Genomic DNA, 20643 nt, shown 5'->3' with positions numbered 1-20643 from the left:
GGCGCCATGACTGGAACAGGGTTGGCCATATCTGATACATCTCCTCAATTCATTCAGTATCTGTGCATATTCTAAGATAATATTGTAGTGCTATATATGCTGGACACAATTTTTTGAAACAACAGCCTAAGTAGGTGACTTATATAACTAATCCCTTTTTGTATGATCCCCACCTCCATGAAACTATATAGGAACAACTTGTGGATGTAATGGAAACTAGTACACATGCAATTGGAGAACACAATGGAGATGCACAGTAAGTGCCATGAATGAAAACCACATAACATAAGAAAGATCTCTTACAGTCCAGACGTAGCCTGAAGACACAAATTCTTGGAAATGTTAGAAAGATCAGTTTCCTGAAGCTTTTTCAAACCTATTATTCCTCAGGCATTGTACAGTTTTTGACTCGCAAGTAGGAAAACCTTACAATGGTATCAAGTGAAAATGTCAATACTTTCCAATAATGAAAGTAATTTGAGTTTTCCTTTTTCAACTTCCAGGCCAACTGCACTTTAAAATCAGTGTCTAATCACTTCGTATAACGATGGCTGTTAAACATTTTTGCCTCCAGGCTTATGTGTCTTACTCTAACAAATGTATATTTAATCACGGCTTGTAAAACAGTAAATTCTACTCTACAGCATGCAGTGTTCACTAATTGTATTTTGGAAGTCCATACCACTCAGATGGATCTTATTAATGGCCACATGGACTTTGATCTATGGAAAGGTTAAACTTAGCTTTAATTTTTCCAAATAATGTTTAACACTGAATAGTAGGGATAATCACTAATATCATAATGGTATCTGCAGGTAAATAGCATTTCATTGCCAATGTTAAGATATTACGTTATGGCAGGAAGATGAACATTAGCTTCTCTTTAGAACAGGGGTGTCAAATGTGTGGCCCATGGGCTGGATGCATCATGCGCTGGCCATGCCCACTTCTGGTTTGCCAAAGGGGGAAAAAGTTGCAATACATCATGTGAAATCAACGTGACACCGTGAGTTTGACACCCCTACTTTAGAAAGTTCTTTGACACTGTTGTCATTTAATTATTAACTTGCTGTATATATTGTTACATATTACATTTTTTCCAAAACTGGGACAAACTAAGGATAATGATTATGCAGATTCTTAGAGATACAAATTTGCATTCTGATAGCTAAAGGCTATATACGAGGATTTTCCTAAAGGAATGTCACTTCCCAGTGAAAAAGTAAAATGTTCATACCAAATGCTTTGAGCATATTTCTGCTGTCTAATCCACATGGATAAAATATATAAATTATCGATGACATTGTGCCAGATGATGTCTCTCTTAGGACGTGCCTCTCATCATAATACTGATGAAGAGTTGAGGACTTTCAGAGTTTATGACATGGATACTTTAAAACCTTTAGGATATCTAATTGCTAATGTTGACAAACAGGAAAAGAAAATCTGAAGCTACAAAAACAAAACTAGAGTGGGAACATGGAACATAAGAAATATGAACATAGGAAAGCTGAACAAAGTGTCAGGGTTCCAAGTAACATCCCCAATGAAAGAAGATCCCAAGGCTAGAAGTTCCTCAAAGTTCCATTTTATTAGAGATGTCATATTGGCACATCTGGGAAAACCTGAATCTGAAAGCTTCCAGGTTTTCCCCACCTATAGAAAAGTCCAAGTCCCTGCCCAGCACCCACATGTGCATCACATGGCCCAATCAATGCACTGTCCCAACTGGAGATGCCTCCCAGTCACACCCCTCCAGATGCTGGGCAAGATGTCCTTGACACTCAGAGAAAGGAATGTTATTATGACTATATATCTCCCCTGCTCCATACAATTCCCCCCTCCCAGTTTCCCACAGTACTAAATGTGCCAGGCCTGAAGATCCAATGCAAAGGCTTCCAGGCCTGGCACAAACTGAAAAATGAAATGAAACAACTATAACTTGGTATCTATAATAGTATGTGGCAGATGGGAGATGGGGAGAAGAGATGCTGCCTGAGGAAAGGTCAGACAGAATAGCCTGCAAATGGATAGTGGATGGGCAACAAGCTCAATAGGAATTCATTCTAGTTTCTTGGGCTGTAAAGGAGATGGCAGGAGAATTGTACTTTCAGACTCCTAATGTAATGTTGTACTACTAACTAGAGCATACAAAACATTTGCTAGACCAATTCTTCAACACAGCTCATCTGTCTGGAACTCTTGAGAGAGTTCAGAGATATTTTATGAGAAGAGTCCTCGATTCCTCTAACCGCAATAAAATACCTTATGCCACCAGACTCCAAATTTTGGGCTTAGACAACTTAGAACTATGCGGACTTCAGTCTGACCTAAGTATAGTACATAAAATTATCTGCCATAATGTCCTTCCTGTCAATGACTACTTCAGCTTCAACCACAACAATACACGAGCAAATAATAGATACAAGCTCAAGGTAAACCGCTCCAAACTCGATTGCAGAAAATATGACTTCAGTAACAAAGTGGTCAATGCTTGGAATGCACTACCTGATTCTGTAGTTTCCTCCCCAAACCCCCAAAACTTTAACCTTAAACTGTCTACTGTTGACCTCACCCCCTTCCTAAGAGGTCTGTAAGGGGTGTGCAAAAGTGCACCAGCGTGCCTACCGTCCCTGTCCTAATATTCCTTTTTACTTACTCTTTTCATGTATTCAAATTATGTTTATACTTTTACCTGTTATCTTATATATGCTTGACAAATAAATAAATAAATTAAACAATTAAGTAGAACTGCCTTATCAGTTCATACTTTCTGTCTGGTCTACCTGGGCATCAGTGATCTGAGTAGAACCAGAATTGAATACTTTCAGTCAGAATAGTACACTGTTTATTATTCAGAACATGAAAAACAAAGAAGCAAAGCCATTGCTTTTATACTTAAAATGGTGTAGCAAGTTTATTTATTTTATTTATTTATAAAAATTTATCTGCCACCCATCTTACCACAATATAGCTAGTTGGCTATAACACAAAAAACAAAATGATTGAATAAGATCAATTAAACTTCGTCCATATGTGTGTTTCAACCACTGATGTAAAAGAAGACATCGATGACTTTTGTGATCACATTCCATTTGAAAATGACAGGTTGTATTTGGGAAACTGGAATGCCAAAGTTGAAAATATTAATGAGGAAAATGCAAATGGATTGTATGGAGAACAACTAATCAATTTATGCCACTCCAATTATTTGTCATAGCTAACAATGTTTTCACATAACCCAAAGGATACCCTTATACCAGATTGAAAACTAGAAATCAAATTGATATATTATTGCTAAAGGATGTGGAGAAACTCAGTTATAGCATCAAAGACATAGCCAAATGCTGTGAAACAGATCAGAAACTGCTTGTTTGCAAGTTCCAAGTAAAGCTGAAGCACAAGAAAGCCAACCAGTTTCTACAATCTTGAACATAAAAAAAATTGAGGGAGAATATATACAAAGCAAGGAATTGCTTTGAAGTCCTGAACTTCCTTTAGAGGAACTATGAAATAAATTTTAAAAGGCCATTAATGAGGAATGTGAAAAAGACATTTGCAAAGAAGAGGAAATAGAAGAAAGCAACTGGATACTGTAGAAATTGTCAAAAAGGGAAGAAAAGCCAAAGCCAAGAAAGGCAAAAATGTCAGAAAGAAATTTAACAAAAGTTTCAAAGAGCTGCTAGAAGAGGCAACAAGCAATATTACAACATCTGTAAAGTCACTGAAGACATGGAAAAATAAGAAAGTCTTTAATAAAGAAATCTCTGTAGTCCAAACTCCAAAGAAGGTTCCAACTTTAAAACCGTATTCTAGAATATACTAATGGACATATAGTAGCTGATTTAAGGAAGATCAAAGAAAAATGGAAAAAAATATACTGAATTTCTGTACAGTAGAGATGACAACAGCTAAGATATCTCAAAGGATACTCCCTATTTTCTAGAACCTCTAGTACTAGACAATGGTCAGCATTCTGGACCTTCCAAGTCAGAAAGCTATAGGAACTGATAGAATATCCACAGGAGTGTGGTAAATACCAGAGGAATCAGTAAAGACTCTAATCAAGCTACTGCAGCAAATCTGAAAAATAATACAGTGGCCAACAATACAGATTGAAAGAAGTTAATGACACTCTAACACTATATGGAAGCAAAAGCTGGACTTTGAAGAAGCAGGTACTGACTTGAAAGTTGCTGAGAATTTCATACCTGCAGCAAGGTGGATGAACTCAGTTACAGTGGTGGTAGAGGATACGCTATTAGAAGATTAGCGTAGGGACATATTGGCATGGAGAAAAATCTATCTATGTGGTCACTATGAGTCAACTGCTTGGTGGTGGCACAATCATTCAAATTGCAGAAGAAGAAAAAAAGGAGAAACAATATATACCATATCATTAATACTCCTTAATTATGGTTTCCTTTCTACTGTTTATTGCATAACTTGATTTTTAAAATTAATATGATTGTGCAGTGTTTTGGATCTGAAGAGTAAAATGCTTTGGAAAGTGCACTCTTAGAACATAACAATTCTTCATTAGTTTGAAGATGTGGTTTATTAGAACAAGACAAGATCAAAACCTTGTTTAAATAGATCCTAATTTAAAAGAAACAAAAAAAAATGCAGGGAATTTTAATGCAGGAATGGGTCCTCTGATCTTTTCTGTGAAGACATGTTAACTTGTAATAAGATTTATTTATTTATTTTCTAATTTTTTTCTAGTCAATCTTAATCAGTACAGGAAACTTGAAAGAAGGATGGCATTTTTCTACATTCTTCAGACAAACATTTTGGCTCAGACAAAGTTATACAGGGAAACATGTATACAGAAATATGTGTATTCCAAACATCTGAAATAATAAATCTGAAAATATTTTTTTTCTGTAGCTTTTTAACACAGTAGTAGAAATTGGACAACGTATTTCTATTACTATCTATGGGCCAGGAGGCCAATAGTTCAGATGTTGACTTAATTCTGAACTCCTTAATGTAGTTATTAGGAAATTTTGCTCTTTCAGCTTTGTGTTGCTTTGCTATTTTGGCAGTGTAGTAATATTGAGAAATATAATAGGCTTTCCCCAAAGATTGTCAAGGTAATGTATTCAAGGCACCCTTCAATCTATTAATTGTAAAATTACAAAACCCAAATTATATACCATGGGATAATATCATGGTTTGATTTAAACAGAGATAAAAGAACTAAACTCCATCCAAAAAGATTGAAAAAAGGAATAGGATAATTATATATATACATTGCTGGTTTTTAATCATTCAGATGAGGGCATGAAAAAAAATCTTATGAATGCAGCCAAAATTTGTGAAGTGCTTTGAGCCCTGAGAAGAGCTATATAAATACCATTATTATTATTATTATTACTTTATTCCCTGCCCTATAAACCATTTGCTTTTAAGTGGCAATTGTGTATTGCACTGTAGTGCTATAAAGCTATTATGTTGCTTAGAGACAGAATGTGTGATTTATATATCATTTGAAGTCTTCAAGGCATGTCTTTCTTTGGCAAGGAAAGATTAAAATAATAGAACTGAAATCCTGCATAATACTTTAATATCACACAACCATATATTAATGCAATAAGAAATTGCTGACAGAAACCTGTTTTTTTTTTTTAAAAATGGCATTTATATGCCACATTATTCCACCACTATTTCCTATATTCTGAATACCAAAACAATGAAGTCAGTAGCATTGACTTCAGTATGAACTAGGGAGCAAATTACCACACAACTATTTGTCATAAGCAAAAATTTTAAAAAATGAACAAATATAGAAAGGAATATATTTAAATATATTATACTAGAAAGAATAAGCTTTTCTTTCCTCTAGATAAATCCACATCGATAGCAGAGAGCCTGCTACATGGGAAAGCCTGGAAGCCAGAGTTATTTCAGAACAGTAATTATTTCTTTCTCACGATCCAACTGTACTGTTCTTACCAAGGTTTAAAGAATCTATAAAGAACCCTAAGCTTTAATATTCCAAATTTCAAAGATGTTGCAGATTCAACTGGTATTTTTGTTTTAATCTATTCTGGTGCTTCTCATGCTATCAGAAAGTTATTTGATTGTTTTTTTCTTACATATGTTCTTGTACTAAGAAAAACCATGTTAGAAGAAACTTTAGGGAAATATGTGAGCTTACAAATACATTTTAGAGGTATTTTAGTGGCTGAAAAGTAAATTTTCAGAGAAATGCAAAATTGAACAAGCACAACTACACTGTCATCTCATCTGTGCATTATTATAGATCAGGTCTGTTTGCAGGGGTGATTATGTTTCTCAGTCACCCCTAGAATTATCCCTCCCTTTGATTAACCATTGTTCTTTGTTCACAAGACCATAGCTCTAACTGAAGGTTAGCACATGCTTACCTTCAGTTTTTTTTACTGACATATATCTATTTTCATCTGTGAAATGTTGGGAGGTATTCTTTGTTATCTAATTCCTTTATATGCAGAAAAAATACTCATGAAGATTATTTAAATATTTTTGTAGAATTAATTTCTCTTTAATGAATTGGTTTCTCTTTACTCAGAAAGTTTAGGCAAAATTAAATATATACATGCATTCTTCTTGTATGGGTTGCAAGAGGAGCTAAAATGTTTCCTGTGGGAGTTGCGGTTTATTGTATTCTTAACTGGGATTAATAATCTCTTTTCAACAAAAGAATTGCTTCCAGTACATCTGCATGAATAGAATTAAGTTTTTATTTTACTAAAATATCCGTTTCCATAGACTTGTGCAAATATTTTTACAATTAGAATGATAAAGATGTTTTATGTATAAAGCTTTATGACAAATGTCTATGGAGATTTTCAGTCATCCAGATCATGGTTGTCCCAAAGGTGCTTTTTCCATATATAAATCCTTCCATTCTTCACCATTCAGTCAGAACTGAAGAAGCTTCTTGGATGAGAAGCAAACTTCTTCAAGGAAAAATCAAATAAAGTCCAGTTGCCTTTTGAAAAAAAGTGCCTTTGGGACTTATGGCAAATGATACTGCTGTGTCTTTCTAAATAATTGTTTATAGTTTTATTAGATTTGACTATCCCATAAACCAGTTATAAGTCTGTAGAGATTCTCAGTCATCCAGGTCATGGTTAGAATAGAATAGAATAACAGAGTTGGAAGGGACCTTCGAGGTCTTCTAGTTCAAACTCCTGCCCAGGTAGGAAAGCCTACACCAGACAAATGGTTATCCAACATCTTCTTAAAAATTTTCAGTGTTGGAGCATTTGCAACTTCTGCAGGCAAGTTGTTCCACTGATTAAATTGTTCTTACTGTCAGGAAATTTCTTCTTAGTTTTAAGTTGCTTCTCTCCCTGATTAGTTTCCACCCATTGCTTCTTGTTCTACCCTCAGGTGCTTTGGAAAATAGTTTGACTTCCTCTTCTTTGGGCAACCCTGAGATATTGGAATACTGCTATCATGCCTCCCCTAGTCCTTCTTTTCATTAAACTAGACATACCCAGTTCCTGCAACTGTTCTTCATATGTTTTAGCCTCCGGTCCCCTAATCATCTTTGTTGCTCTTCTCTGCACTCTTTCTAGAGTCTCAACATCTTTTTTACATCGTGGCGACCAAAACTGAATGCAGAATTCCAAGTGTGGCCTTTCCAAGGCATTATAAAGTGGTATTAACACTTCACATAAGCTTGATTCTATCCCTCTGTTTATGCAGCCCAGAACTGTGTTGGCTTTTTTGGCAGCTGCTGCACACTGCTGGCTCATATCTAAATGGTTGTCCACTAGGACTCCAAGATCCCTCTCACAGTTACTGCTATTAAGCAAGGTACCACATATACTGTACCTGTGCATTTTGTTTTTCTTGCCTAAATGTAGAACCTTGCTTTTTTCATTGTTGAATGGTTATCCCAAAGGTGCTTTTTCAGGAGGCTGAAGAAGCTTCTTGGATGAGAAGTGAAATGTCTTCAAAAGGAAAAAAAACTAAGAAGTCTAGTTGTCTCCTGAAACATCACCTTTGGGATATATCAGTTTTGTTCATTTAATTTGATAGAGTTTTATTAATGGGGTGAATTTCTATTGTTTTAATGAAACTGCAGGGATCGTTAACTGCATTTTATATAGAATAAGGAACTAATATTGATAAGAATCCTTATAAATGCAGTGTTTAAATTGTAACAAGTCAATTTCCCCTATACATTGATCACATGATCTTCCTTACTACAATTTCATTTTCTCATAGCTAGTAAAATATAACTTTTATCAGCAGACCCTGTGATTTTATTTATTTACAGTATTTATCAAATATGTGTGACACTTGAATCCCAACAATTCTAGGCAGCTCACTGTAACTAAAACAAGGAAAATACATTAAAAGTAATTCTAATTAAAAGTAATTCTAAGAGCAGCAGTGGTTAGAATGCAGTACTGCAGGCTACTTCTGCTGATCATCGGCTGCCAGCAGTTTAGCCAGTGGTGGGATTTAGCCAGTTCGCACCACTTCGGGAGGACCAGTTGTTAGCTTTCTGGGCAGCTTGGTGAATTGGTTGTTGGAAGAAATCATTAGGGCAGTGAACTGGTTGTTAAATTATTGGAATCCCACCACTGAATTTGGCAAATCAAATCTCACCAGGCTCAAGGTTGACTCAGTCTTCCATTCTTCCAAGGTCTGTAAAACGAGGACCCAGATTGTTGGGGGCAATAGCTGACTCTGAAAACCACAGAGTCAGCCTATTAGAGAGGCATATTGCTGTAAAGCAATATGAAGCGGTATATAAGTCTAAGTGCTATTGCTATTGCTAATTAACAAAAAATATCTCCATAATGTATAAGTGTTAAATCTTTAATAAAATCAATTCTATGAGGAATAGATCAATATCAGTATACTAACTATGATAATCTTTCGGTGCAAGTACCCATGCATTACACAGAGACACATTGATGCCAAATATTCTCCCAGCAATAGGCAACCAGATCAGTCAACAATAGTATTAAATTAAAAACTGCAATAGCTACAAGGAGGAAAATGTTGGTTTACTTTTAAGTTCCATCTTTTTCCAGCTTGAATTACATGGTAAAAACCCCCACTCATACATCTTTCAAACAGTGTAGCTACAGCTGATACAGTCTGTTCATGGCTCTCTTATGTGGCTTCTGAGTAAGTATATCCTTGGTAAGATTTTTGTTCCAGTGGTGAGTAAAATCTCAATTCAGCAACTAAGTAGTTTTAACCAAGAGAATATGTTTGGGCAGCTAACTTTAAGGAAAAGCATTCTTGGTGTTAAAACATAGCCACATTACAAACCTCTGAAAGCTGAAAACCCCAGTGATTTTCCAAAAAATTCCATTCAATAAAAAAACTCATGAAATATAACATGAATTCAGTTCTGAGATATGTGAAGCAAAGCACAGGTTGTGAAATTATTTTGCAACTTAGTTTACAGAATATAGTTGTTCAACAGTTGGCCAGAGCGCGCATGCACGCTGGAGCTGAGCCAGGGCAACGCTTGCGTGACCACCAATATGGCTCCGTGTGCCACCTGTGGCACACGTGCCATAGGTTCGCCATCACAGGTATAGTCTATCCTGTTAAAGTTCATGTGTCTTCATGCAAAACTCCATCTAAGGTATTATCATATAGCAAGGGGTATCTTGACAGAAATGCTGGAAGATATGCAAAAAAGGATCCAAATAAGCACATTTTCAGAGAACAAGCCATAAATTCAGGTGGAATGAAAGAGAATTGAAGCACAACAAAACAAGGAGACATAGAATAGCAACAACTATCAATAATCGATTCCTGCTGAAAATAATCCTGAACAAATGATTCCTGCAATTCTAGTATGATGGGCTGGTGAAAGGGAATCTATTATTTTAAGTAAAGGAAAATAACATAGTTTTCCACAGCTTTGATATTTTAGTTACTCATGGACTGCAGAAAGATATAATCATGGTTCAGGAGATATCAGTTGGACATTAAGCCAATCATGACCAATTTTAATGAATCTAAGTTTCATCAAATCTCAATACAACTAGTAAGTCCATGCTCTGCAGTTGAATCATGCTTGGAACTTACAGATGTCTTCAGGATCACAGGCTTTGGTCACAGCAATGAAACAGTATTGCACTATCATAATGCGCATTCCATTCATTTTCTAACTGCATGTAATATCACAACACAGGTAACAAACTGGCAGATTTTACATCACAATAGTGTGGTGCTGTTCTTATCGTCTGCTCCCCTGTTATCATCTCTGCTTGTAGTCTATCTGTCTTTTGCAAAGTTACTTCACTGTTTTACAATGTCGTTAGAAAAAATGTGAAGCTAACAAAAATATATTAATTTACCAGAGGTCTTTACCAAGAACCAATTATTGGCATATTTAAAGTAGATTGATGAAACCTGAAAAAGAAATGATGCAATTAATCATTCTGAATCTCCCTTCTGTTCTCCAAGTGTTTTTGTTCTGGACAGTTAGCTCTCCATAGCTTGATTGTGTAAGAGGTGCGTAATATGTTTATAGAGCATGGCAGCTGATCTAATGTAGTTCTTGGCAAGCTATTGCATTCCCTTCCCACAAGTAAAATTTTAAAATGATAGCCCAACTTTCATGAGTAACTCCCCAACAAGAAAAAAAAATTGAACATGTATTTTCAATTCATGTTTTAAATCAGCCTTGTTAAAATGTTTCATAAGATACAGCTATAGGTAAAGTAGCATTTGTTTCAATTCAAGGTTGGAGCAGACTTTGGAACCCATAAAAAAATACTCTGCAATGTTTACTACTCAATTAACAGAATTTAATCCTTCTAAAGTAATTAAAGCAAACAGCACATTAAATTTTATTAAGATCTGGGAGGGACTAAGAATGAACTGTATTTCTAGTATTGCCTAATTAGAAGTGGCCTGTTCCACCTTGTGCAAAATGGCATTGGATCAAAGCTCTGCATTTTCATACATGAATGAACATACTTGAAGCCTCTGTTCCAAGAGACCTATATGAATAAAGCAGTTTATTTTAACTTCTGGAGTCAGTAACAGTCACCATGTCTAATCTAGTCAAGTAGACTTTCTCATTTCAGAAGTGTGGGAGTGGAAGTGGTTTGTATGTAAATTGAAGGATTTAGAAATGGATGCTGGGCTTTGGATGATCAGATATTTGGTATGCATTTAAATATCAAAGAAAGACATAAAATGGGTGATTTTCTTCCATTTTCTTCCTTTCTTCCTTGATTCCAAGGGCACAACGGACCTGACACAGAGGCAGAGATGAAATCATTATTCTGCTTTAGTTACCCAAAGTAAGGACCATTCCTTAACTAAACCATTCTTTGTTTAACAATTTGAATAAATTACAACTAATTGGATTCATACCAGTGGTGGGTTGTCCCCGGTTTGGACCGGTTCTATAGAACCGGTAGTAAAACCAGAGGGAGGCTCCGCCCACCCACCCCGACGTCATCAAAATGCTTCTGCGCATGCGTGGCCCCGTTGCAAACCGGTAGTAAAGGTAAGTAGAACCCACCCCTGATTCATACTGTCATTGTGCTAAACAGTAGCAGGTCCTATATTATTCTGAGTTGGCATTTTGTGAAAATTAAATTATAGGTTATGGGTAGGTTATGGGTTATGGTTTAGTGTATTCTATAAACCTAGACAATTGTGGTTTATTCAGTGGATTATAGGTTAAGAAACTCTGACTTTGGGTGATACATGAATCCAGGTATCAATTGGATAGTAGGAAGACAAAGCAAGGCTGTATTCTGCAGCAGACTAGGATCTTTTTCACTTAACTGAAGGAGAATGAGCATATTTTTACAATTTGCTTCAACCAATCAATACTCACAGATAGGTGGATTCCCGTCAGTATAGGGAATCCTAGGGTGGATTCCCTATACTGACGTTTCTACAGTCTGTTGGTCATGAACTCTGATTTACAGTGGATCACATTATTCTGCAGGTTAACAAGCTTGCCCATGAAGTTATCATTCACAAATCTGACACTTTAATAGGACTTAATAGAACAGGTTGAAAAATTAGCACAGATTTTATGTGCAATTCTTTTCATGGAACTATCACCTTTGGCTGCAGAGTATGTTAAATATACTTTTGGCTGTGAAGTTTATTAAATATATTTTATGATTCTAGAGTGTGTAGCTGCTTCTGGGATTATGGCTGACTAGGAAGTGGTAGCAGCTGAGGCAGTGGTAGCAGTGGCAGCTTTCTGTTTTGCTCCCTCCTTTCTTCTGTTGCCTTTCTGCTGTGGGCTGCATGTTTGGGATGCAAAATCCAAATTATAACTAGATACGAATACAGAAAACTCCCTGACACTTTGTTGCTATTTAGTGGTTATTTGGATTTTTGGGGTGCAGGTATGCTTAATCTTTTCCGGCACATTCAGATTTGTTAAAGATGTGGGATAAGAAGTAAACAGCAAACTGTGGCCTAGTAGGGACACTTGTGTTTGCCTACCCCAAAGTAGCTGTCTTCTCTGCTTTTACCAAACAGAATCAATATATGCTGTATTTCTTTTACCAAGATCACATGGGTTTAATTTTCTTATTTATTTATAAATATACATGATAATCTCACTAATTTAACTTATTGGAAGGAAAAATAGTTCTGGACTCTGACTTGCTTTTAATGAAGATTTAAATGAAGTCATGAATACTGTTATTTCTTCATTCTAGGAAGACTAAAACACCTGATGTCTCTTCCAAGATCTAACTACACTGATGAAATTCAATCTTGATGTGACAAATGACAAATGAATGTATTATTGTAACAAGTATTGTAGTTTGTTTCCAGAGTAGTGAAAATGTAAATACAGCTGTAAATCTGAAATTTATAGCATTAAGAAAAAAACAACATTTTTAAACACTTAAAAACAAATCTTAATATGGTAAAAATGAAGTAACTTCCATTTTCTAGTACTTTTTATCATTGAGAATAAGGGGTTTTTTAGCTAATAGAATAGCCTTATCACACATGAAGCAGACACTGCCAGGAAAAAAAGCATTAAAAATGGCTCTATTATGCTTGTCAAAGGTTAGAAAAGATAGGACTTTTGTTGAATTATTCAGCTGTCTTGAAATCTGAATCAACAAAACTACATTTTAATGTAATATCCAATGGTTACCTTATGGTGTACCATTAGAAATCATGCATACTTAAGCTTCCTGATGACTAAGGAAGAAAGGTTTACTTAGTCACTTTGAACTTAATTATTTATTTCTATAGTTTTCCATTTACTTAATTTACATTGAACTACATAATTTTTGTCTTTTAAAAGCTAGTGGTATTGCTCCAAGAATTGGTACATTTTTTTAAACATATGTTAATATCATTTTATGATTTTTATGTTCTGATAAGCAATCTAGAGACTCTAGAAAGATTCAGAATAAAAATGATTGCTAACTGGAGTTTGATGCGATAGAGGACAAAACAATAAATTTAATTAAGCCAATGTCAAATATAAAGATATGTCCATTATAATTGATATCATAGAAAACTAGAGCTTATCCAGAGAAAGTCATGGCAGACATTTAATATATGTTTTATTGCTGTACACCTGGCAAGAAATAGATTTAGTTGGGGATGCCAGTATTTAAGATACAGAACTGAGGATGAAATTATTACATGGATAAGATGTTGGTTGTGCAGCAATAATAGATACCCGAGTTGAAGGAATACGTGAGATCATATTTGGTTTGGCAAATTGTTATTGTAAAATTATGCCTCATCTGGATTGAAGTTTCCCTTAGAGGTTTTATAAGAAAGTATAACCTGGCTTGGGACCAGGTTATCTGAGACCCCGTCTCTTGCCTGACTCATCAGAGTGGGGAGGCAGGGAATGTTGTAAGTCCCATCCCTGAAGGAGACAAACCTGGAAGGACCCAGAAGAAGGGCCTTCTCTGGGGAGGTGGGGGGGGTGATTTTGTTAAATTGTAACTATATTAATTTATTGATTCTTTCTGCTAGTTTTTATTGTTTTAAATGTGGTTTTAAATTCCGTAAGCCACCTTGAGTGGCCATGGGCGAATAGGCGGCAATACAGTATAAATTCAATAAATAAATAAACAAATAAATAAATAACCTAGAATAGGCCAAGCAGACACAGGAATGTAGATAAGATAAAGGAATGCTGAATCCTGAGTTCCACCTTTAAAACTCTAGACTAAATAAAAGTGTTTTTTTTTTTAAAAAATCAGGATAGAGTTCCCTCAAATGCAGATCTAGGGTGGTTCTATTGAAGAAACATTGTATTCTTAGGCAGAAAATAGATTCCTAAAGAATGACATTTACACTCTGTACAAGAAAGCTTTTGTTAATGTGGGGATTGCTAATAGAATGCAATCAGATGTAAACAAAAAAATATTATAAATGGATTACAAAACAAATATCCATGCAAACGCTATCTAGTTCTAATTCAAAGTTGTATAGAAGGTACTGGAATTTATTTATGGACTCTTTCAACATTAAAATAGAAATTCTTACATGAATGACTACATGTACTTACTATTTAAAAAGATACCAGGCAGGGGTGAGTTCTACGTACCTCCGCTACCGGTTCGCAACGGGAGCGCGTGCATGCTTCTGCATATGTGCAGAAGTTTCTGTGCATTTACAGATCATTCATGATAATTTCAGATGGGTGGGCGGAAGCCTCCCACTGCTGTTACTACCGGTTTGCAAGAACTGGACCGAACCAGGATCAATCCACCATTGATACCAGGAGTTTAAAAACATTTAAATTACTCTTGCAAATATCATGTTCTGCTTCTTGTTTTTTTCTTAAATTCATCTTGTCTTACCCTTAGTCACTTCCTTCTGAATAGTGTTTTCCTTGGAATGGAATCTATTTCTCTGATTATCTTAGAAAGTTTCCTCCAGATCTTAATTTCCTCACTACCAATTCTTCACTTCCATTTTCTAAGTTTTCTAAACTGATGCCATCTAAAGTATTAACCCTTTCAACCGATAAAAACCTCTTATTTATTATTTTTGCAATTATTTACAAAGTTGCATATTTTATTTACAAAGTTGCATATATTATTTACAAAGTTGCATATATGACTACAACTAATATGTCAAATCACCTGAAATATAATACACTTTTTTTTGCATTGATACTTTTCCAGTGTGATGTATAAAACAGGAAAAGAGGGTTTAAAGATTTTCCCCATATTATGTTAGAACTCTTAAATTCTCTTGCAGTTTCAATTAGATTAAAATAGGAGAAAGGATATATTTCAAACTTATTTCTTAATAAAACCATCATAATCTAACGTAGTACAATAAATATGTCCATACATATGGTTTGAGTCAAGCTCTCGTCAGATTGAAATACACATTAGTGGTAAATAATTGTCAATTTCTCTGGAAAAAAATGTTTGTAGTATTTATTGAAACATAAAATAACTTCCTTCTCATTTTTTAGTGTCAGACCCAATAACCACACTAATATCTCCAAAGCAAACTGTGCTTCCTTGACAGTCTGCTTGTATATACCTTAAAATTACATTTTAGGAGATAAGGAAACTATCGCCAAATAATATCAAAATAAAACTTGAAATCAGAAAAATAACACTGGAAAATAATCAGAGTTATCTCAGCTTTTAGTTTAACAACTCACAAAGTAATCTCTAAACTCCTAAATGGCATGTTAAATATTTTCTAGCATTTGGTTCTAACAAGCTGTGGGGTGTAATTCATGAAATGTTGTCTTTCTTTCCTGGTTTAATATATTAAAGAAACAGCAATTCAATCACATCACTGGTACGTCTTCAAAACTTCTCAGCTGTCTTCAAACTGACTTGGTCAGCAGTACAATGCAAAAAGGCCTTCAGAAGCAGTTAGACTTGCCAGACTCCACTGTTCCACTTCTATTGTCTATATTGAGGATGCAGAAATCCTCAATTTCATTATTATTTTCTTTACATGCCAGGGAAACTTTCAATTGCAATATTTATGCAGTGCCTTTCTGGGATAAACATAAAGAGAAGCATATAAAAGTTGGCTATAGAGGACAGCTGAATCACGTTAGTGAGTTTTGAGAGTTTTCAAATCCCTTATCTGGTAACAACAAGAAAGAATTCTTGGCAGGACAGTAAATATTCTCTAAACCCAGTTTAGTATACGTCCTATGGAGTTTGAATGTACACTTAAACTATTAAACACACACACACACACACACACACACACACACACACACTCAACACACTTAGTCCTTGACTTATGACCACAACTGAGTATAACACCCTTTTGGCCTTCCGGAAAACGGTGAAGACCTGGCTCTTCCGGCAGGCCTGGGGTCGTTGATCTCGTTATAGTGATCTTGTGAGACCCGGACACAAATTGGAGTGTATGTGTTTTAACGTTTTAATGTTTTAATGTCTTCTTTTAACTTTTGTATGGGATATTGTTGCATTGTTTTATTCTCTGTTGTAAGCCGCCCAGAGTCCCTTGGGCGGCATAGAAATGCGACAAAATAAAATAAAATAAATAAATAAATAACATTTCTGTTATTAAGCAAGACAATTGTTAAATGAGTTTTGCCCCATTTTATGACTTTTCTTGCTATGGTTATTAAGTGAATCTGGCTTCACTAGTGACTTTGTTAGAAGATAACAAAAGGTGATCACATGACCTTGGGATACTGCAACCATAAAAAATACGAGCCAATTGTCAAGCATCCTAATTTTGATCACATTATCATGGGAATGCTGCAATGGTTGTGTGAAAAATGATTATGAATCATTTTTTCAGTGCCATTGTAACTTCAAATGGTCACTAAATGAATGGTTGTAAATGAAGGACTACCCATACTCTTGCAATGATATATTATTCCAGGTCTCTTCTTCACGGACACGTTCACTTACACATGAACGCATACATAATCAAAACAATTTCTTAAAAACACAGGAAATACAATAACATAATTAAATAATAATTGTATGTGCCCTAGGTTGGGTAGATTTTTAGGTTTTAACCTCACAAACAAATATTCAATCATAAAAAATAAAAACGATTTACAACATTACTTATGAATTTATAATAATTATTGTCAACATTAATTTTGAAATATCTAAAGTTAAAAAAAATGAAAATATTAATTACAATAGTTAAATGTCTACATTTAGTAGACAGAGAGAACCAGAGAGAACCAGTAGCAACCCATCACTGGTACAGTCACTGAGTGATATTTTATGAGGGTGATCTAAGAATACCAATTTGCTTCCTGAATAAACACTGCCTATTAGAGGTTGCAGATAGATAGACTTGGACATATAAACACACTTGCACACAAACAAAGAATGTGCATTGATTTAAAGATACTGCTTTTCTGAAGTCATCTAGACCTAGGGGTATAAAACTCAAGGCCTGTGGCAGAATCCGGCCCACAGAGTGCTTAGCTCTTGCCTGTGGGGCTGCCCTGGAAATAGTGAAGGACCCGTCCATGGTGCCTCTGCCAGGAAAAACAGAACTTTTTTGCTGGCAGAGGGCTGCAGGAGGATTCCCCCCAGGCCAGTGGTGGGTTGCCCCCAGTTCGGACTGGTTCTATAGAACCGGGAGTAAAACTGGAGGGAGGCTCTGCCCACCGATCCCGACGTCATCAGAACGCTTCTGCGCATGTGCAGAAGCTTCTGTGCGAGTAAAGCAAGTGCGCACGGGAGGGCCCGTTATGAACCGGTAGGTGAGTAGAATCCACCCCTGCCCCAGGCCCACCTGGGCCACCACAGGTGCCCCCTGACATGAGTGATGTCAAGCTGGCCACACCCACCCTGGCCATGCCCATCTGGGCCCCAAAGTCAAACACAACCCTGATGCAGTCCTCAATGAAATTGAGTTTGACATCCCTGATCTAGACCAAATATCATAATTAATGCTGAGTTATTTTTCTCTGTCCCAATTTATTTGTATTAACAATCCTAATAGATACCTTAGGTGTCTACTGTTATTAAACTATTCCTTTGACCATTAACATTGAGTGTTAGTAACTGTCTACATTCCTGATTAATTCCTGAAATAGGATTATCAATATTTTAGTGTGAGCTTTCAATACCTGTTATTTCATTCTGAGTATATCACTGATCAGCTCAGCCTGATAGCCTACATTATCTGCCATAAGCAGACCTATTAATACATTAGTAACTTGCAGAGATATATTATTGAGGGTAATATTAAACATTCAGATGGTAATATGATATAGAAAAATGGCCTATCTTTTAAACAATGGAAAATTTAAACTGGCTTGACCCACTTGTAAGTCAAAACTGAAAGCAATTAAGCTAGTAAAGCCAGTGGCTAATAAAAAGACAAAATACTTTATGTCTGATACCAGGTCAAGTCTGTTAATAATAGAATAATAGAATAATTAAAGAATAATACTATTTATTTGACATAAATTCAAATAAGTCCAGTTTTAGAACGCTCATCATAACATTATCTTAAAAACCAGTGAGACTTTAAACAGAAATAGAAAAAGTACTAGAAATAAAAACAAGAAATTGATTTGCTGTAGAAAGTGTGCTTTTAGGTATCTATAACACAGGAATAGGATGTTTTCACTATGTTTTTTTTTTAAAAAAACCCAGATCAACTACAATGTGTGATGGAATGTAAGCAGTTGACATTCAATTTGAAATGTTTAAATGAGATTCTGATATCTTTGCATAATCAGCAGAGCTGTTGAAAAGTATTGGGGGGAAATTGGAAAAATAAATAAAAATTTTCAACACAAATGCTGATCATATTTCAAGTCAGAGGGTGGCAAAAACCTGTTGAAGAGCAATAAGCAGTGATGGGATTCAGCTAGTTCCCACCACTTCAGGAGAACCGGTTGTTAACTTTCTGAGCAGTTTGGTGAACTAGTTGTTGGAAGAAATGATTAGGGCAGAGAACCGGTTGTTAAATTATTTGAATCCCACCACTGGCAATAAGTATCATAATTCATCTGTTTAAATCTCTAAATATATAAATTCTCAGTCATTCAGGACATAATTGTTTCAAATGTGCTTTTTCAAAAGGCAACTAGATTGTTTTTCCTTGAAGAAGAAGAAGATGACATTTCGTTTCTCATCCAAGAAACTTCATCAATTCTGGCAGGATTGTAGGGGCTATGAAGGGATTAGTTATGACAGGATACTGGAGGTGGGAGGTATGGTTTAAATAATCTCTAAATAGTTTTAAACATGGAAAACTTAAGGACCTTTTCCTTTTTACAGCTTTTCCTGAACATTTTAGTTATTGATGAGGTTCTCACTCTTCTGATTAGACCTTCTGATATGATCTTTAGAAAATGGAATTCTGGGTCCCATTAAATCCACTCACTGCATTGTTAAATGATAGCTGTTCTACTGAAGTGAAATTTTGAAGATGGGAAGGAGAGAGGTCCTTTCATTGTACTCCATCTTTTCAAATTATTTTATGAAATGTTTTTCTGGATTCCTCAGTCTAGACAAAAAGAGCAGCTCATTGGTTTTGCACTCAACAGTTTAATTTCAATAAATCTGTGTGAAGACCTTGAATAACTAGTATGGTATAACATGCTGAGATATAATTTTCAAGTGACAGCCAGTGCGAGTATAATCAAGTCTAGTCTGATGAATGATTAATGAGGGTTAGTAAATGATATTAGTCTAACAGAAAAAAATACTTGTCTTCCTCCTGGTAGCAATATATTGTAGCTGTATCATCCATGCCCATATAACAATTTTTATCATGTTTCTTCTAGCATTTCCCCAGACATATATATAGCTCCTACTCTCTTTGCATTCTGGAATTCTTTGAAAACCTGGCTGTCTTCCCAGGCCTGGGGTTAGGGTGGCCTGTTGAGTTTTTGCATGTTAGGGAATGTTGTTTTGGTCTGGGTAATTATGTGGTTTTTAATCAATTTTTAATCTTGGTATTGGGCTCATTGTATGCTGCCCAAAGTCTTCTTGGAGTTGGGTGGCCTTAACAGATCAATCAATCACTCAGTCAATCAATGGGAAACATTAATTTCCTAAGATTAGATTTAAAATATTTCATGTTAGAATTATTGGAATTTATACGTTGGTCCATTTGCTAAGAATGTGTATAGTAATCAAGTCAATTTTCTTTTTTAACATGTATGAGAGAGATAGAAATGAATCATTCTATAAATTATGAAACTGTGTGGTTATTTTTGCTAATTATTCTGCATTTTACAAAAATAAAGATTGGTAGAAAACTCATTGCTTGGTTATTTTTGAGCTGATACTGTGAAGTTTTGTATAAAATGATGGTGGTGCATAAACTAGTTCTTTTTCAACTGCCATTAATGTGATCACAAAATACGCTGAAGTAAAAACATTACTTATAGCAAAATTTATATGCAAGTTTTTGCCAAAATAAATACAGCATGATATAAACTGTGTGGCTTATTGATACCAAAAGAAACAAATATTTATTACTCCAGCACTAGAAGTTTCTATGACTCTCTCATGACATAATTCTTATACATTTTATTTATTTAATCTGTAATCCATAATTACATAATCCTTTATTATGTAATAATAATAATGTGAATATGAAGGCAAACCTGTGAATTGTTTTAAAGCATAATTTATATTCTGATTATCTCATTGCTCTCCATATGTTTGTTTTAAGAGTTTTTTTAAAGACTCAAAAGCCTTG

Source organism: Pituophis catenifer, unplaced genomic scaffold (genome assembly GCF_029215685.1).
Source record: "Pituophis catenifer annectens isolate HBS135680 unplaced genomic scaffold, rPitCat1.0.hap2 SCAF_3, whole genome shotgun sequence".
Classification (NCBI taxonomy): Eukaryota; Metazoa; Chordata; class Lepidosauria; order Squamata; family Colubridae; genus Pituophis; species Pituophis catenifer.
Note: the sequence above shows the minus strand (reverse complement) of the source record.